The sequence below is a fragment of the Pleurodeles waltl genome, chromosome 8, assembly GCF_031143425.1.
Source record: "Pleurodeles waltl isolate 20211129_DDA chromosome 8, aPleWal1.hap1.20221129, whole genome shotgun sequence".
Classification (NCBI taxonomy): Eukaryota; Metazoa; Chordata; class Amphibia; order Caudata; family Salamandridae; genus Pleurodeles; species Pleurodeles waltl.
This window is the reverse complement of record NC_090447.1, coordinates 750,979,383-750,993,179: the sequence shown is the minus strand read 5'-3', so window position 1 is coordinate 750,993,179 and position 13,797 is coordinate 750,979,383.

Below are 13,797 nucleotides of genomic sequence, written 5' to 3'. Positions count from 1 at the left end.
TAATAGAAATCGAGTTCTAAACGGTGAATAAAAAACACAAATCAATGTAAAATGGGACAGGGTCTGTTGGGACACCCCATCACAGGGGCAAGATCTAATAGATTTTTCCCCATACTGACCTAGCGGGAAACACAAATTACTTCTAATGATCCCCAAACGGAATCGAGTTATAAGAGACCTTTCCCTCACATCCTTTATCTCTAAGAGATAGCTCTCAGGACCCACCCACATCTTCAACATGATAAAATCCCTGATCGATTTTTTCCTTAAGGCCTCCCCTCCCTCTTGGTCTCCTGGATTCTCAAAAAATTGTCCTTAGCCCATTTCTTATCACAACTAGCCAGGCCCTCAGGGTAGTCAAACAATTCAGGCTGCCCCAAATCATGAGCCATCTTCCTTATGTGCGTCAACCAGGGAATATTCTTTGCATTGTCGCAAGCCAAACAATCCCTTAAGATATCTCTATTAAGAGTGGCATGTTCGTTACTCCAGATTGAGATCCATAGCAGAAGGGGAGCCAACTGGATAGTGTCCTGCACAAACTCAAGATCCAGTTCCAGATGAAGGCAAAAACCAGGGATATTTTGTCCAACTCCCAAAAGCCTTCTACAGAACCGATTTTCTTCCACCATAAGAGCTCGGGTGTCCCTATACCCCCAAAGTGCTGTACCATACAGCAGGACAGGGAGGCATTTCCACCTATAGATTTCAAGCAAAGGCTTGATAGGTTTACTACCTACCCTTACAGCAAAGTCAAAAGTCGCACCAACTGTTGCATGAAAAAGCACACCCCTTCTGGCAATACAGGGTTTTCAAGATCCTTTCTCATCAAAAATGACTCCTAAGTATGGAAACTCATGGACCCTGCTGATAATTTGATCCTCCACCCTTAGCTCCCCCACCCTGCTTAAGGGTCTTCCATAAACCATAAAATGTGATTTCTTAAAATTAACCTCTAAACCCAAAGCTGACATAAAGGAGGCATTTGCTCTAACTATTTCCCGGAGACCATTCATAGTGCGGGCCATAAGGACTGCATCATCCGCGCACGTCAGCACAGGGATATCAATACCATTCACCTTTGGGACATCCCTACAATGTTCCATCAAAAAATCAGACAGTCCATTTGTATACAGGAGGAACAAAGTAGGAGCCAGAACACACCCCTGGCGAACACCCCTTGAAAGCTTAAAAGCCTCTAAGCATTCCCCATTAGGCCCCACCCTCACATTTGCAATCGTCCCAGAATGGAGATATCGGAGCAGCTCTATAATATTAGGATCCAAACCTAACTGATTTAACCTCTCCCATAAAATGGACCGGTTCACCTTATCAAAGGCACAACGAAGGTCCATAAAAGCAAGATAGAGGGTACCTTTCCTGGCCTGCGTGTATTTACCAATCATCATCAATAGGTTAAGACATTGTTCTCGCGTACCGAGGGCTTCCCTAAAACCATACTGGTCCCGGCTTAGAATATCATTTCCTATCATCCAGGCCTCCAGATGCCTTAAAATAATCCGTCCCAAAATCTTCGCAGAAGAGTCCAGGAGAGAAATAGGGCGATAAGACTTAGGATCATTTCGATCGCCCTTTTTAAACACTGGGACAATACATGCCAGTCTCCAAGAAGCAGGAATGCCCACAGTAACTGCTGCCTTGAGGACATTTAAGAGAATAGGTGCCCATAACTGGGGGTTAGCTTTATACAAATCCATAGGGATCGAATCCGGGCCCGGAGCATTTTTCCTACTCGCACTACTCTGTATCGCGTCCATAACCTCCTGGAGCGAAAACCTAATTGCCAGATTGGGAGCCATATCATACTCGTTCTCCCGGTTATTTCTTAGGGGAGCACCCTCAAAAATTCTACAAAAGTGAGTTACCCAGGCCTCCGGGGCGATGTTACAGCCAAGGCCCTCAGATGTTTCTGTTCCAAAGGAACCTCTATTCACCACCTTCCAGAACAAACCAGGATCCTTCAGAGCTATGGCAAGCTGTAACTCTTCCCAAGCTTTATCTTTTTTTTTAGCTTGCTATCCCTCAGGACCCTTTTATACTTCATTCTAGCTTCATTTACGAGGACCCAATCTCTAGGATGTTTCTTAGTGGCCATCTTCAGGTTTGCCCTTGCATCATAGCAGGCCTTATCATAACAACCACATTTACGTTTACTGGGGTGGCTGCCTATTGAAAAAAGGCAGTCTCTCACTGCTGCATTTATTACTGTTATTGCATTCATAGCAGCCTTAGGATTAGGGGCCTCTGTCAAGAGTGTATCCATAAATAAATGTAAATTTTCCCGCACCACCCTTCCTACAACTTTTTGGGGATCCACTTGCTTCCACCCAAGCCGCCTACCCTGGTCCTTTATCTCCACTGCTACAGGCCTACCTCATCCTAATTTACGTAGAGCCCCAGGGAGTTTAAAGGACACTATAAGGGGATTATGATCACTGAAACACTCACCGAGCACCTCACCCCCAATCACCAGGTCTTTCATAGGTGGAGACACAAAAATATAATCAATAGTGGATCCAAATCCTCTTCCCACATAGGTTGGGAGTTGATGAGTGCCTACTGCTTCTATATCACAGAAATTCAGAAGGCCCATCTTCCTGAGTTCCTTAATTAGAACCCTACCTCTGGAGTCCTGCAGACCATCCTCTAAATAATACTTGCAGCCCCAGATAAAGGGATTAACCACAGTACTGAGCCTTCCCAATTTAGCATTAAAATCTCCAGAAACAATAGCACAGAATTCTAGCCCCACCTCCTCCATTCTATATTTCAGATCCTGAAGAACGGAGAACAGGGCCCAATGTGGCACCCCACAGCCCACACAGCGTTATAGAAGTTTACCAGCAAAATATTAAAGTTATTGGAAAAAATTACCCATACCAGTAATATACCTTGGTGGTTGCAGTTAATTTGAAAAGCACCCACTATCTTAGAGAGGCGAATTAGGGTAACCAGGCCACCTTTCAAGCGGCCACCAAGAGACTGCACAGCTGGAATTGCAAATCTGTCATACCCGTCCCACACAGACAACCCCTCTGACCAGGTTTCCTGAAGCACGATGACATCATAGTTAACCACACACCTATCCCACGCCTGATCAGATAACTTAGCATCATAGCCCGCAATATTCCATGAAATAAGATTACACTGTGGGGGCACCTCTTCCCGTATAGCCAGGGTCTCGGCGCATAGTCAGTCCACCCCTTCCAAGGATAAATTACTGTTGGTAACAGTTCTTCTGCTAGTTGCCTGCAGGCTATTTTGACCCGGGGGGATTCCTACCAAAGCCAAGAGACACCCCAGCATTCAGTCGCATGTGGTCATAAAAATAACCCAGAGGGACCACACCTATTGTACCAGCTCTAAGAACAGCAGGACGATAAGTAGAGAGGAGCCTTTGAGTCAGGGCAGGATATCTAACATTTATGATAATACAATCTTCATTCCCCACCTTATTTTTGGGCCCGACCCAGCCAATTCTTCTGGCAAACAGAATATCCTTGAAATCCTTACATGAAAAATCACAGTTCTTACTCAACCAATATCCAGCCTTATTTGTGAGTTGGGCCGTAGACTCGGTTGCCCCAGGAGCAAGAGCAGGTACATTCGTCAACACCATCACGTAAGGGGCACAAGCTGGGGGGAGATACAAACAGGCCAATGAAGGCCTGGTCGTCGACGGATTCAAATTATCGTTCCCAACCAGCTGTTGGCCGACCCCCCCAGCTGCCACAGAATCAGGATCAGGCTGCCTACTACAACTAGGCCTATTGGCAGTCCTATTTACCCTTGATAGAGGAGTCGGTGCAGCCGGAGCAATCTCAACACGAGCGCCCTGCCCCCCAGAATTTCCAGGATTAACCAATAACTGAGATGTTTTCCCCAGAGGCCCCAGCGACCCTGCAGCTTCCTCCGGCAGAAACAACTCCTCACTGGGATGGGATTGCATGGTCGGGGCCACATATCCACCTACACAGTGCCTCCCTTGACTACCTTGCACAGATATCAGAGAAACTGCTTTTTCTATGGCCGATAGTTTTGCCACAACGGGGGATACAATCTCCTGGATCATTTCGCGAAGTTTTGACAATAAAATAGTAACATCACAACCCAGATGCTGGCAAGGTGCAGGGTCACTACTCGTACCCTTAGGGAGTCCCAAGAGAGGTGTTTTCGTTTTGGACATCAATTTCTTTAAGACCTTTTTTTTCCTCGGGGGAGGGCTACATTTATCCATGGAGCAGGCCGGGGGAGAGGATAATAAAAGTCTTTTACTTCTTCTGGAGGGGTCTTGGCCACCAGAACCCTCTATTGTCTCTGTTGGCTCAGTCTGAGCAGGCTCAGCAGCAGCCATAACAGCACCCTGGTCCCCCCCCGGATAAGCCAACTCCACATCCACGACCTCACGGGGACCACTATCTATTGGGGCCTGGCGCCAGTCCTCCAGTTCCATGGGTAACCTCCTCTCTGCCAGATCAATTTCCTTCGTTACAACCCCGACAGCTCTTGCGAGGAAGGAATCCAATGTAGTGGTGCCACTTCCCTGTCTACTACCACCACCACCACCACCCCCCCAGTGGACCAGTTATCGGGCCTCTTTTCCTGCCCATTTTTAAAAGTTTCAACAACAAAACAACAGACAAAACAGACTAATAAATAAGAGATTAAAACTATTAAAAAACCCACTAAAATAACTCCAAAATATACTCCAAATATTAGTGGATATAGTCACCCTCCACTGGAGATGAAAGAGGGGTGGCCCAGCCCAGCCTCTGACGAGCGATGGCGGGAGCAAGACGGGCACCGCCCGCACGCGTCCCGCGGTAGCGGGAGCGCAAATTCAGTTTTAAAGGGCTCCTGCCCTAAAAACACGGGACGCCGCCTCCTCCTCGCTCCAATGCGCTTCCCCTGATTACTATAAAACATTTGGCATTAAAGTAGATGGCTGACGTGCCTGAGAGGACCCTTATTGCCTGCATGGATGAAACTTTCTAGGCTATTTACATACATGTGAGTATTTATTTATATATGTCTACCGTAAGAAATTAACCTCCGGCCTGAAGAATGTACTGATCAGCAAGTAATAGCACCTGAGCACAGCACTGCTAGCCAGCTGCTGAAAATTGGTGGTTGCAGCATCCATGCATGCTGTCAGGAATTCCCAAGGTGCCTCCTGCGTTATCTGTCAGCATCCCCAGAGATTAGGGTTAAATCATATCTCTGTTCTTGGTTAAACCTTCATGTTTGTAAGTAAACATAATGTGTTGTGTTACACAATTGGTTTTTATCAATGCTCGTTTTACCAATGCGTGTTTGCTAATGTGAGCAGGTGTAGACATGTGCTTCTAATTGGGTGTGGTGTAGAAATGTGCATCTAATTGGGTGTGGTGACTCATCCACATGTGGAAACTCAACTGCTTTCCTAATTGGCTATAAATAGCAGAGTGAAGCAAGTCTCCCTGCTTGGCTTTGTTTTGCTTCCTGATCTCAGCATCTGATTTGGCAGTCCAGCCCCTGCCATCCTCGTATTCAGGCAATTCTTTTCTTTGTTCCTGTACCAGCTGACACCAGGTATTCCTCCAGCACTCAGGAAAAGACTGCAGGTAAGTGGCTAGTATTCTCCAGGGAGCTTGTTCTTTGAGCGCTGCGCTTTCTTAGAACAGCTGGTGTATTTCAGACCTCGTATTTCGGCAGAGTGCTTATCTTGAAGAGACAAATGCATTTCTGAACACTCTACATTATTATTGTAGTCACTTGCTTAAATGTGCTTCCGGAAATCTGTTTGAGCTCAAGTACTACAAAAAGTGACAGTGCAATTTTAAAATAGCATTTACGTGACTTTTCTTTCTCTAATAGCATATCTCTTGGATTTAAATTGTGTTATTCATGCCTGTGTTTCAGGTTTGAGGAATTTGCTTTTTGAAGGGTTTTTCATACTCAGAGTGAAACCAAACCACTGTGCCACCCTAGCTGTTTGAACCCAGAGTGGACATTTGTATTTCTTGGATTGTTTTTTGTTCCTTTTAGTTTAACCCTATGCATGCAGGGAAGTTATATGTGATATAATTAATGCCCTTGTTTGTCTTTCTTGTGCATGATAAGTGCAACACAGTTCTAATTGTAGTGTGCAACAGTGAACCTCTGTGAAGCCAGCCCTAGTGTCGCAATATTTATTGTTATGGTACTCAGTTTGGGTTTTTGGTAATGCAGTGTTAGTAATTGTGCCAACAGTGATTATTATCCAAGAAAAGTGCTGGAGCATCCCGGTGTTCTTCTACCGCTCCCATGCCCATATCAGAAAGAGAGATTCAGTTTCAAGAAAGTTGAGTGAATTAACTCTACTATCACTCTGTCAACAATGACCTGCCCCCATAAGATACAGGGTGCCTAGCTGGACCAGCAAGATGTGGCAGTGTTTTGTCTCTTTCTCTTCCACTCCCTATTTCCTTTTGGAACACCTGCCGGGGTTTCTGTGTCCACCAGAAAGTGCCGAGAGGTGTTCCAAGAGGTCGGGGGCATACCATCGCCCCTGCAGACATCCTGCTTTTCAGGTGAGTGGCCCGTCTCGACACATGCATAACAGTAGATGAGTGTTTCCCTTGCTTTGTGTTGGCTTCTATTTGATCTTTAAAGTCCTTTGAAAATTATTTCAGGATGAAGCAGAAATGTGCCACACCTGGCAGTAATACCTAGAGAGAACAGCATATGTGTTTGTTATTTAACAAAGTTTGCCTCAAAAGCGTTGACTCTTTTGCCCATAGTATCACTACATTCTAAGGCAGGACACACTATGCACAACAATGCTGGATTTCCGAGAAACTCTCTGCTGCTTCTAAGGACCAATTCAATTTCAAAGGGCTCAGGCAACCTGCCCTGTCTGGTGGAGTGTTTGTTGCCTTGTATTTTTGCCTAGGCAATGCTAACTGTTGGCATGGTGGACTCTTCATAGATAGGAGACTCTTCAACCAGCAATAATCTAGGATAACAATATATTGTCTGCATCTACTCAACCTGTCTTTGAAGGCAAAGAGAAAACAAGGAGTTTCAGCCATTGCCAAGCCAAACTTTTGAGAAGGGTTTGCCATAAAGACTCCACATCATTGAGTGAACAGACTTTTGATGCTGTATCAGTGGAAGCATATTTGGGTTTAACTTCAGCTCTGAATTTATTAGCAATGTCCTGATCGTGTGAGGACCATTGCCTGGGTCATCATCACTGTTTTCTTCTCCCTCCTCTTCAGTTTCTTCCCTCTCCTTCACAGCCAGAGCCCGCTTGCAAACCTGTGTATGTTTTTACCGGGAGGGTGGGTAGAGATTGGGCTAGGGTGTGTACAGATTGGGCTAGAGTGGCGGATATTGGGTTGGAACCCATAGTATAGAAGCAGGAGAAGACAGGTGTATTAAACAGGAAATCTGCCTGATACCTGGACCATAGCCAGCGGAGAAAACAGCCCATATTCATAAGTGATGTAACCATTCCACCTGCTTGCATACCCTTTTGGGAGAAAATATAAAGTGAAATTATGGGGCATGGTTGCTTCCATCCTTTTGACGTTTTCCTCCTATTCTCCTTTGCTGAAGATATGTACTTGCTCCCTTGTTTCTGCCACCTATTCCTCTGCTTCTTCTACACACTCCTGGGTGGCTGGATCCTCTAATATCTGGGCTGAAGACAGTGGCATCATTGTCCCTAGAGACAACTACAGACTCTGAAACAAGAAGGTTGATATAATAAGCATATCCCGAAGTGCTGTTGGGACTAACATTATCAACATCCTATCAATACCAATGCAGTTGTCAATGAAGAAGTGTGCTTTTTGTCAACAAGGAAGTCTTCAATGACAATAGTAGCAAATTGTTTTTTTAATAATCAATGGCCAGAAAAGCTTTTGGTCGATTAGGGCATTGATGACATCAACACATTGACACTAAGGGTGACTTCTAGATCCCCAAGGCAGCAGAGATGCTAAGTGGAACTCTGAGACTCTAGAACTGGTGCAAAGGTTTCTTCATGTGACTCAGGCATACCTACTACAGAGTAAGATATGCCCCTTTCCACAGTTCTTTTCGGCTCCCGTTTTCTCCTCTTAGTGGATCTTGATGTGGAATGCTATAAGGACAGTTAATGAAATATATGCACAAGCCATTCTCAGGAGGAAGCCCACGGGTGAGGAAAGACAGGGCACTCATCTCTCAAGGTTTCAGATAAAATTGTCTTACAAGCGTCAATGTTTTGTGGATTGTGGTTGGGCAGCCATCAGCAAATGTACTGAGAAGGTGGGTTTATTTGCTTTTTTTGCACAATGTGTAGAATTGGCTCTAAAGAGATGCTTCTTCTTAGAGGGTGTGAACCAAGCAGAAGAATCGGGTTCACCTTGGCAGAACTCTCAAGGTGAAACAATAAAAAATAAATATTTATTCTACCAAAAATGGGGGCAGAAGGTGGGAGGATGATGAAGCATGCACTCACAGGAAAGAAGAAATGCAAACAGAAGTAGCACACATGCTGAAAAGTGAGAGGAAATCTGAGAATTCATTCCCCCTGCTTGGTATACATTTTGAGCTATGGAAAGCACTGAGAGGTAGAACGCTCAAAGTCCCTCCACCTCATTGATCAGCTGAGACATAAAAGTGCTTTACAGTCACAACACTGGCTTGACATTCACATCTGTATTGCAACTGTGTTGAACTGTATCTCGATTCACCCTGCTCCCCACCCTGTTCCCTAAACCTCTCCCCTCCACTCCCAGGTAGGTCTTGGCTGCTCATCAATATCTACATAGCAAGTCAAGGCAGATGAGGTGTCAACGTTCCACCATAGACCAAGTACTTAAAATCATAGTTGGCTGGGAATACCAATTTACTCACTCTCGATAGTACAGACTTGTCCCTGCAATTGCAAGGGCAGGGAAAAAGACTGACAGAACAGAAGCTCAAAAAACGACTAACTGCACATAAACAACTGATTATGGATATTCAAATAAATACAGTAGAATTAGCACTTACATTTAGGAATAGAATCTTTTGATTTGAGTGGCTGCTTAAGTGCATGGTATTTAAGCATTAAAATGTTAGGATCATTGCATCATGGTTTATATCCTGCTTTTTCACCCCACTCCTTCCCCTTCCGTCCCTGTCCTATGATATTGCGTATTTTATTTTTTCTAAATGCCTTTCAGCTTTGAAAAACAAAAGAGTGACCCTTAAAACGCCTCGCGAATTCAGTCTGTATTAAGACACAATGAGAAAAGCCAACAGTACAAAGACATTCTCAAACAACAGGACTAAAAATTATATTTGAGGCTCTCTATTAAATCTTGAAACACTGGACTGGTGGCATAATGTTTACTGACATTAGGGTCCACAGGAATCACAAATAAGCATACATGGGAACTCCTTTTGAGGTCATTTCTGGATTACAGAGAACCCATGCTGCTCCCACCTTTTAAGGCCTATACTGATAACATAGGCCTTTTTTTCTGAGCCTTAAAAAAGGGAAAAAAAACATATCAAGCGGGCCCACTCTGAATTTGAGTTCTAACCCAAGAAGTGCACCTCGCTGTCCTGATGATGCAACCCGACAGGTCAATCTAAAATATCCAACTTTGCCCATAATATTTACTTTTTATGTAGACATCAAGTAGAAAATGAACACTCATAAGAAGAAAGACAATTTGCTCAGAGGTTTATAATATCAAAATATAGCAATTTATTCAAGACACTGAATATGATGTTCAATTCTGTCCTTGAAACAGTGAGTTACAACACAATAGGCAGATTAAGACAAATGGGCGCAGAGAGGGGTCAGAGGGGGTGTGCGGGAAACAACTTAACAAGTTATCTAAATGAAAATTGGGAATTTCTGAAATTAGAACTGCTTCTGGCTGCAAGTCTGACACAGACAATAAAAAATGCATTTACCAGAATACAGAAGGTCCATTTTTGGGGGTAGGTGAGAGGTGGGTGGGCACACACAAAAGGTAAAAAACTGAAAAAAATAAAACAAAGCAGAACATTACATTTGACGAAGTGCACTTCACTTGGCATTAAAGTTAACCACAGTTTAAGAAATTAAAAGGAAACTCCAAAGATTTAAGGTGTTTTTCACTATCAATACTTCCCAATCACCAATTCTAATTTTGGGACCTAGGACTTTTGTGTTCAAGAAGTGCTCTTGTTCCAGACTTCAGATACCTCACTAAACATTATCATAGCAGTAATGGTCTCTTTAAATATAAATGTAACCAAAATCAAATACATATGTAACTACACATAGTTTGACTTATCACTTGTTTTAAAACCAGGGAATCCAAATGACAAACCCACAGATTCCTAAACTCCATGTGGTGTACACCAAATATAGAAGGGAAGGTTCATTTATGACACCAGTGGACATAAAACTCTAGGATAAAAACAATCCCAGTACTTTCTTAGTGTTAACTTTGTCTTGGAATTTTTCAGCATTTTCAAAGGTATGGTAAAACAGAAAAATCATGCAATGTTTCGGAGGGCATGGTAGTTCTACTTTGAAGTCTGCATCTTATTTCAACAAAAACTATATCAATAATTTTTCATCCTTCCACGACAGAAAAAGCTGCCACCAATCATTATCTTTGTCTATACAGACCATTTACTTCCAAAGGTTTTCTTCAAAGATTACTGGACAGTATAGAAATTGGGGTTTCTGAAGAACTGTAAATACCATGACATGGCCGAAATATATGGCAAGCCATGGAAGCATTACTTTGCTGTCCTCAACTTTCAGTTTTTCTGCTATCTCCAACTACATCATGTCATTAGGCCTAAATTCAAAGACGGGGACAGTGTAGACTTTAGTACGCTTGATGCTAAGTTCATGATCAGACCTTGAGAGGACAAGAAAATATTCTTTATCTGTAAATCGCTGGCCAATAACTCCCCTAACTCATTTTCACCGACATGCCTGGATCGGTGATGTAAGCGATCAGTCTGAGAATGAATGGAGAAATGCTCTCAATTGCAACAAACATTTCAGCCCAATACCGACTGATTCAATGTAAGTTCCTCCATAGAGATTATTATATACAAGCTTGACTATTCGCGGTGTGGTGAGACGATGACCTGTCATGCCTTGGGTACATCACTGAATGTGCTACCTTTCTTCCTACCATCTGGGAATATCTGCTTGTCCAGGTGTTATGAAGGGACAACCTCAATATTGTGGCATGAGTACTGTGCTGGCCAACCCCATCCATCTCAAAAGAACCCTTTGACATATTTTTTATGACATTGACAATAACCTGTTCGTGAAAACACTGTTACAACTCTGTTTAGCCCAACAGGATATACCTAAACACTGAAGACCTACCAATCCCTTCTCTTTATGTGCTTGGATACAGGGTATAAACAAATGTATGCTCCGTTAAAGCTCAATATCCAAAGCTTGATTTGTCCTCGTAAACATAAAAGAAGATTTTCAGATGGTCTGATCCTTCGAAGAGCCGACACGAGGTCAATAATTCAACCCACCAGCTCCCAAAGTTCTTTATTCTGTGGCAATTACCTGTAGCAAATATCTGTAAGAAAGTTTTGAGTTTTTTTTTATATGAAATGTCTGATAATCGTGCATTGATTTATTTTTTTTCAACTTTTGTGTTTGCATTCTAAATACTGATAAACACATTTACAGATAAAGAAAGACCCAAGCAGCATTGATTGGGGACACTCTAGGTTTATAATTTCTGTACGAAAATACCTGTGGAATAAGCCATTTTTTAGGCCAGCAAATGCAAAGAACTAAAACACAACTTCAGAAGGCATGAGAAGCCAGTGACTTCAGGAGACTCAAAAGAATTTGTAGCTAGTAAGGGATCGTCCTTCTCACCCATCTTCAGCTCTTCACGACAGTAGAAAAGTGGACAGCAATTCACGAAAAAGTGTGCAACCCCTTTAAGAAATTATTCAGAGGCCAAAGGCAAAGAAAGAGGTCCTCCTTGCTGCACAGCCTACTGCATGATTTAGAAAAGCAATGACCAATGACTTCAGTCTGCTCAAATGTACACTAATCCCTTAGGTACCAGCTTTCCATTCACTTGACGGCAACTGCCATCACAGTCAATGATTTGAGAAAAGGACATCTAGGTCGTCAAGGAGCTGAGTATTCAAATATGAACATGATAATGATCTTTAGAAACTGCTTTTCAATGTCCCTCTCATGCCTTGTGGGGGTAAAGTTCATGGTGGGTATTGTGTCTTCTCTTTACATGGAATACCAGTGTAGAGTTCTTCTCTGACATTTCAGCTAAGATCTCTGTCTGATTGACTGATTGGAAGAAATGAATACCCTGAAAACAAACACACTTGTGTGCAATGTTTGCACTTCTGGGAGCCACAGTACTGAACCTGCTTTCGCTCAGGACAGCATCCCAACCATAAATAAAGGATTCTGTGACTAAAGACATGAACAATTATATATCAAAAGAGCGCCTAACTTAAAAAGGATCAGGCACAAGTACTATCCATGCAATGGAAGAAGCTGCAGCGTCAAGAAATGTGGAATTATTTCTTGAGCAAACTGGCAGTATAATACTTCTTTTAGGAACCACCTAGTCACAGAGAGTCAAACACCTGCAGCAAATTCCTCCTTCCACTCACAAGCCCATCTTTAACCACTCCATCCTATGTTTCTAACCTAGACACATTAATTACACTAATTCCACAAGTAATTGGTAAGCCGTCTGCTACAGGATACCCTTCCAAGGGAGAAGCCCAGCAGAAACCTTGTGGGAGGTAATTCTAATAGCGGAATCTAAACTAGCGTACTTGTCAAGCCACTATAATTGGCAGACTTGCTATTACTACCAACTTTACATCAGCTCCTATGACTTTTGTTAAGTGAACATCTGAACATGGACACTTCTGAGAATATCAAAATTAATTTCACACATGTGCTATGTAAATGCACTCACTCTGATGGACTGACTTGCTATGCAGATACTAGTGCATTCTACTGACAAAGAAACAGGCAGAAAGTCTACTTCTCAGTCCCAAATCCGAGTGCATGTCCTGTACACAGAAGAGTACCTTCTGTGATTATGGATACCTTAAATAGGAACCTGGGAAAGGCAACACGGTGAAATAGAAGTCGGGTCTAGATACCATTTTCCTCGATCATAAACCAAAATATTTTCCTTTAATTTTGAAAATGTGAATAATCAGTGGATTTTGCAGGTCCGCTGAGGAAGAGGATAGAAAAATGCTCTGGAACAAAAAGCCTGAGCCTGTGGAAGTTACAACAAGAAAAATGATATAGTTTCTGTTTGAGAGGTTGAAATGATTAATGAAAAGCAACGTCTGACTGGTCCGAAGGAGGAGGAGGGGTGCACCAAAGCCTCTAGTAAGAGAAGGTTTTTTTTGCTGCTGAAAAAGGCCTAGATAATCTTGCGAGCTTCATCTGGGACATACAGACGTCTAGAAGGAATCAGAACAGATTTCCTTCATGGCTGTTTTCATTTATTTGATGGTTGTTCAATGTTGTTAAAGAAGGAGACCACATCTCTCTGCAGAAGGCAAACCACAAGATACAAAGGATGATGCTCCCCCTCACCTTTCCCTTCTCATCAAGTAGTCACAATAACTTGGACATATCGGGTCTGGAAAGATCGGCACATTTTGAATACTTTGGGAAAATAATACTTTGGAACTAAACATTTATAGGTGAGAGAAAGTCTGGTTGCATTACACGCTTTGTAGTAATAATAGGAATCTTTGACAATGAGGGCAGGGTCTCAACTCTGA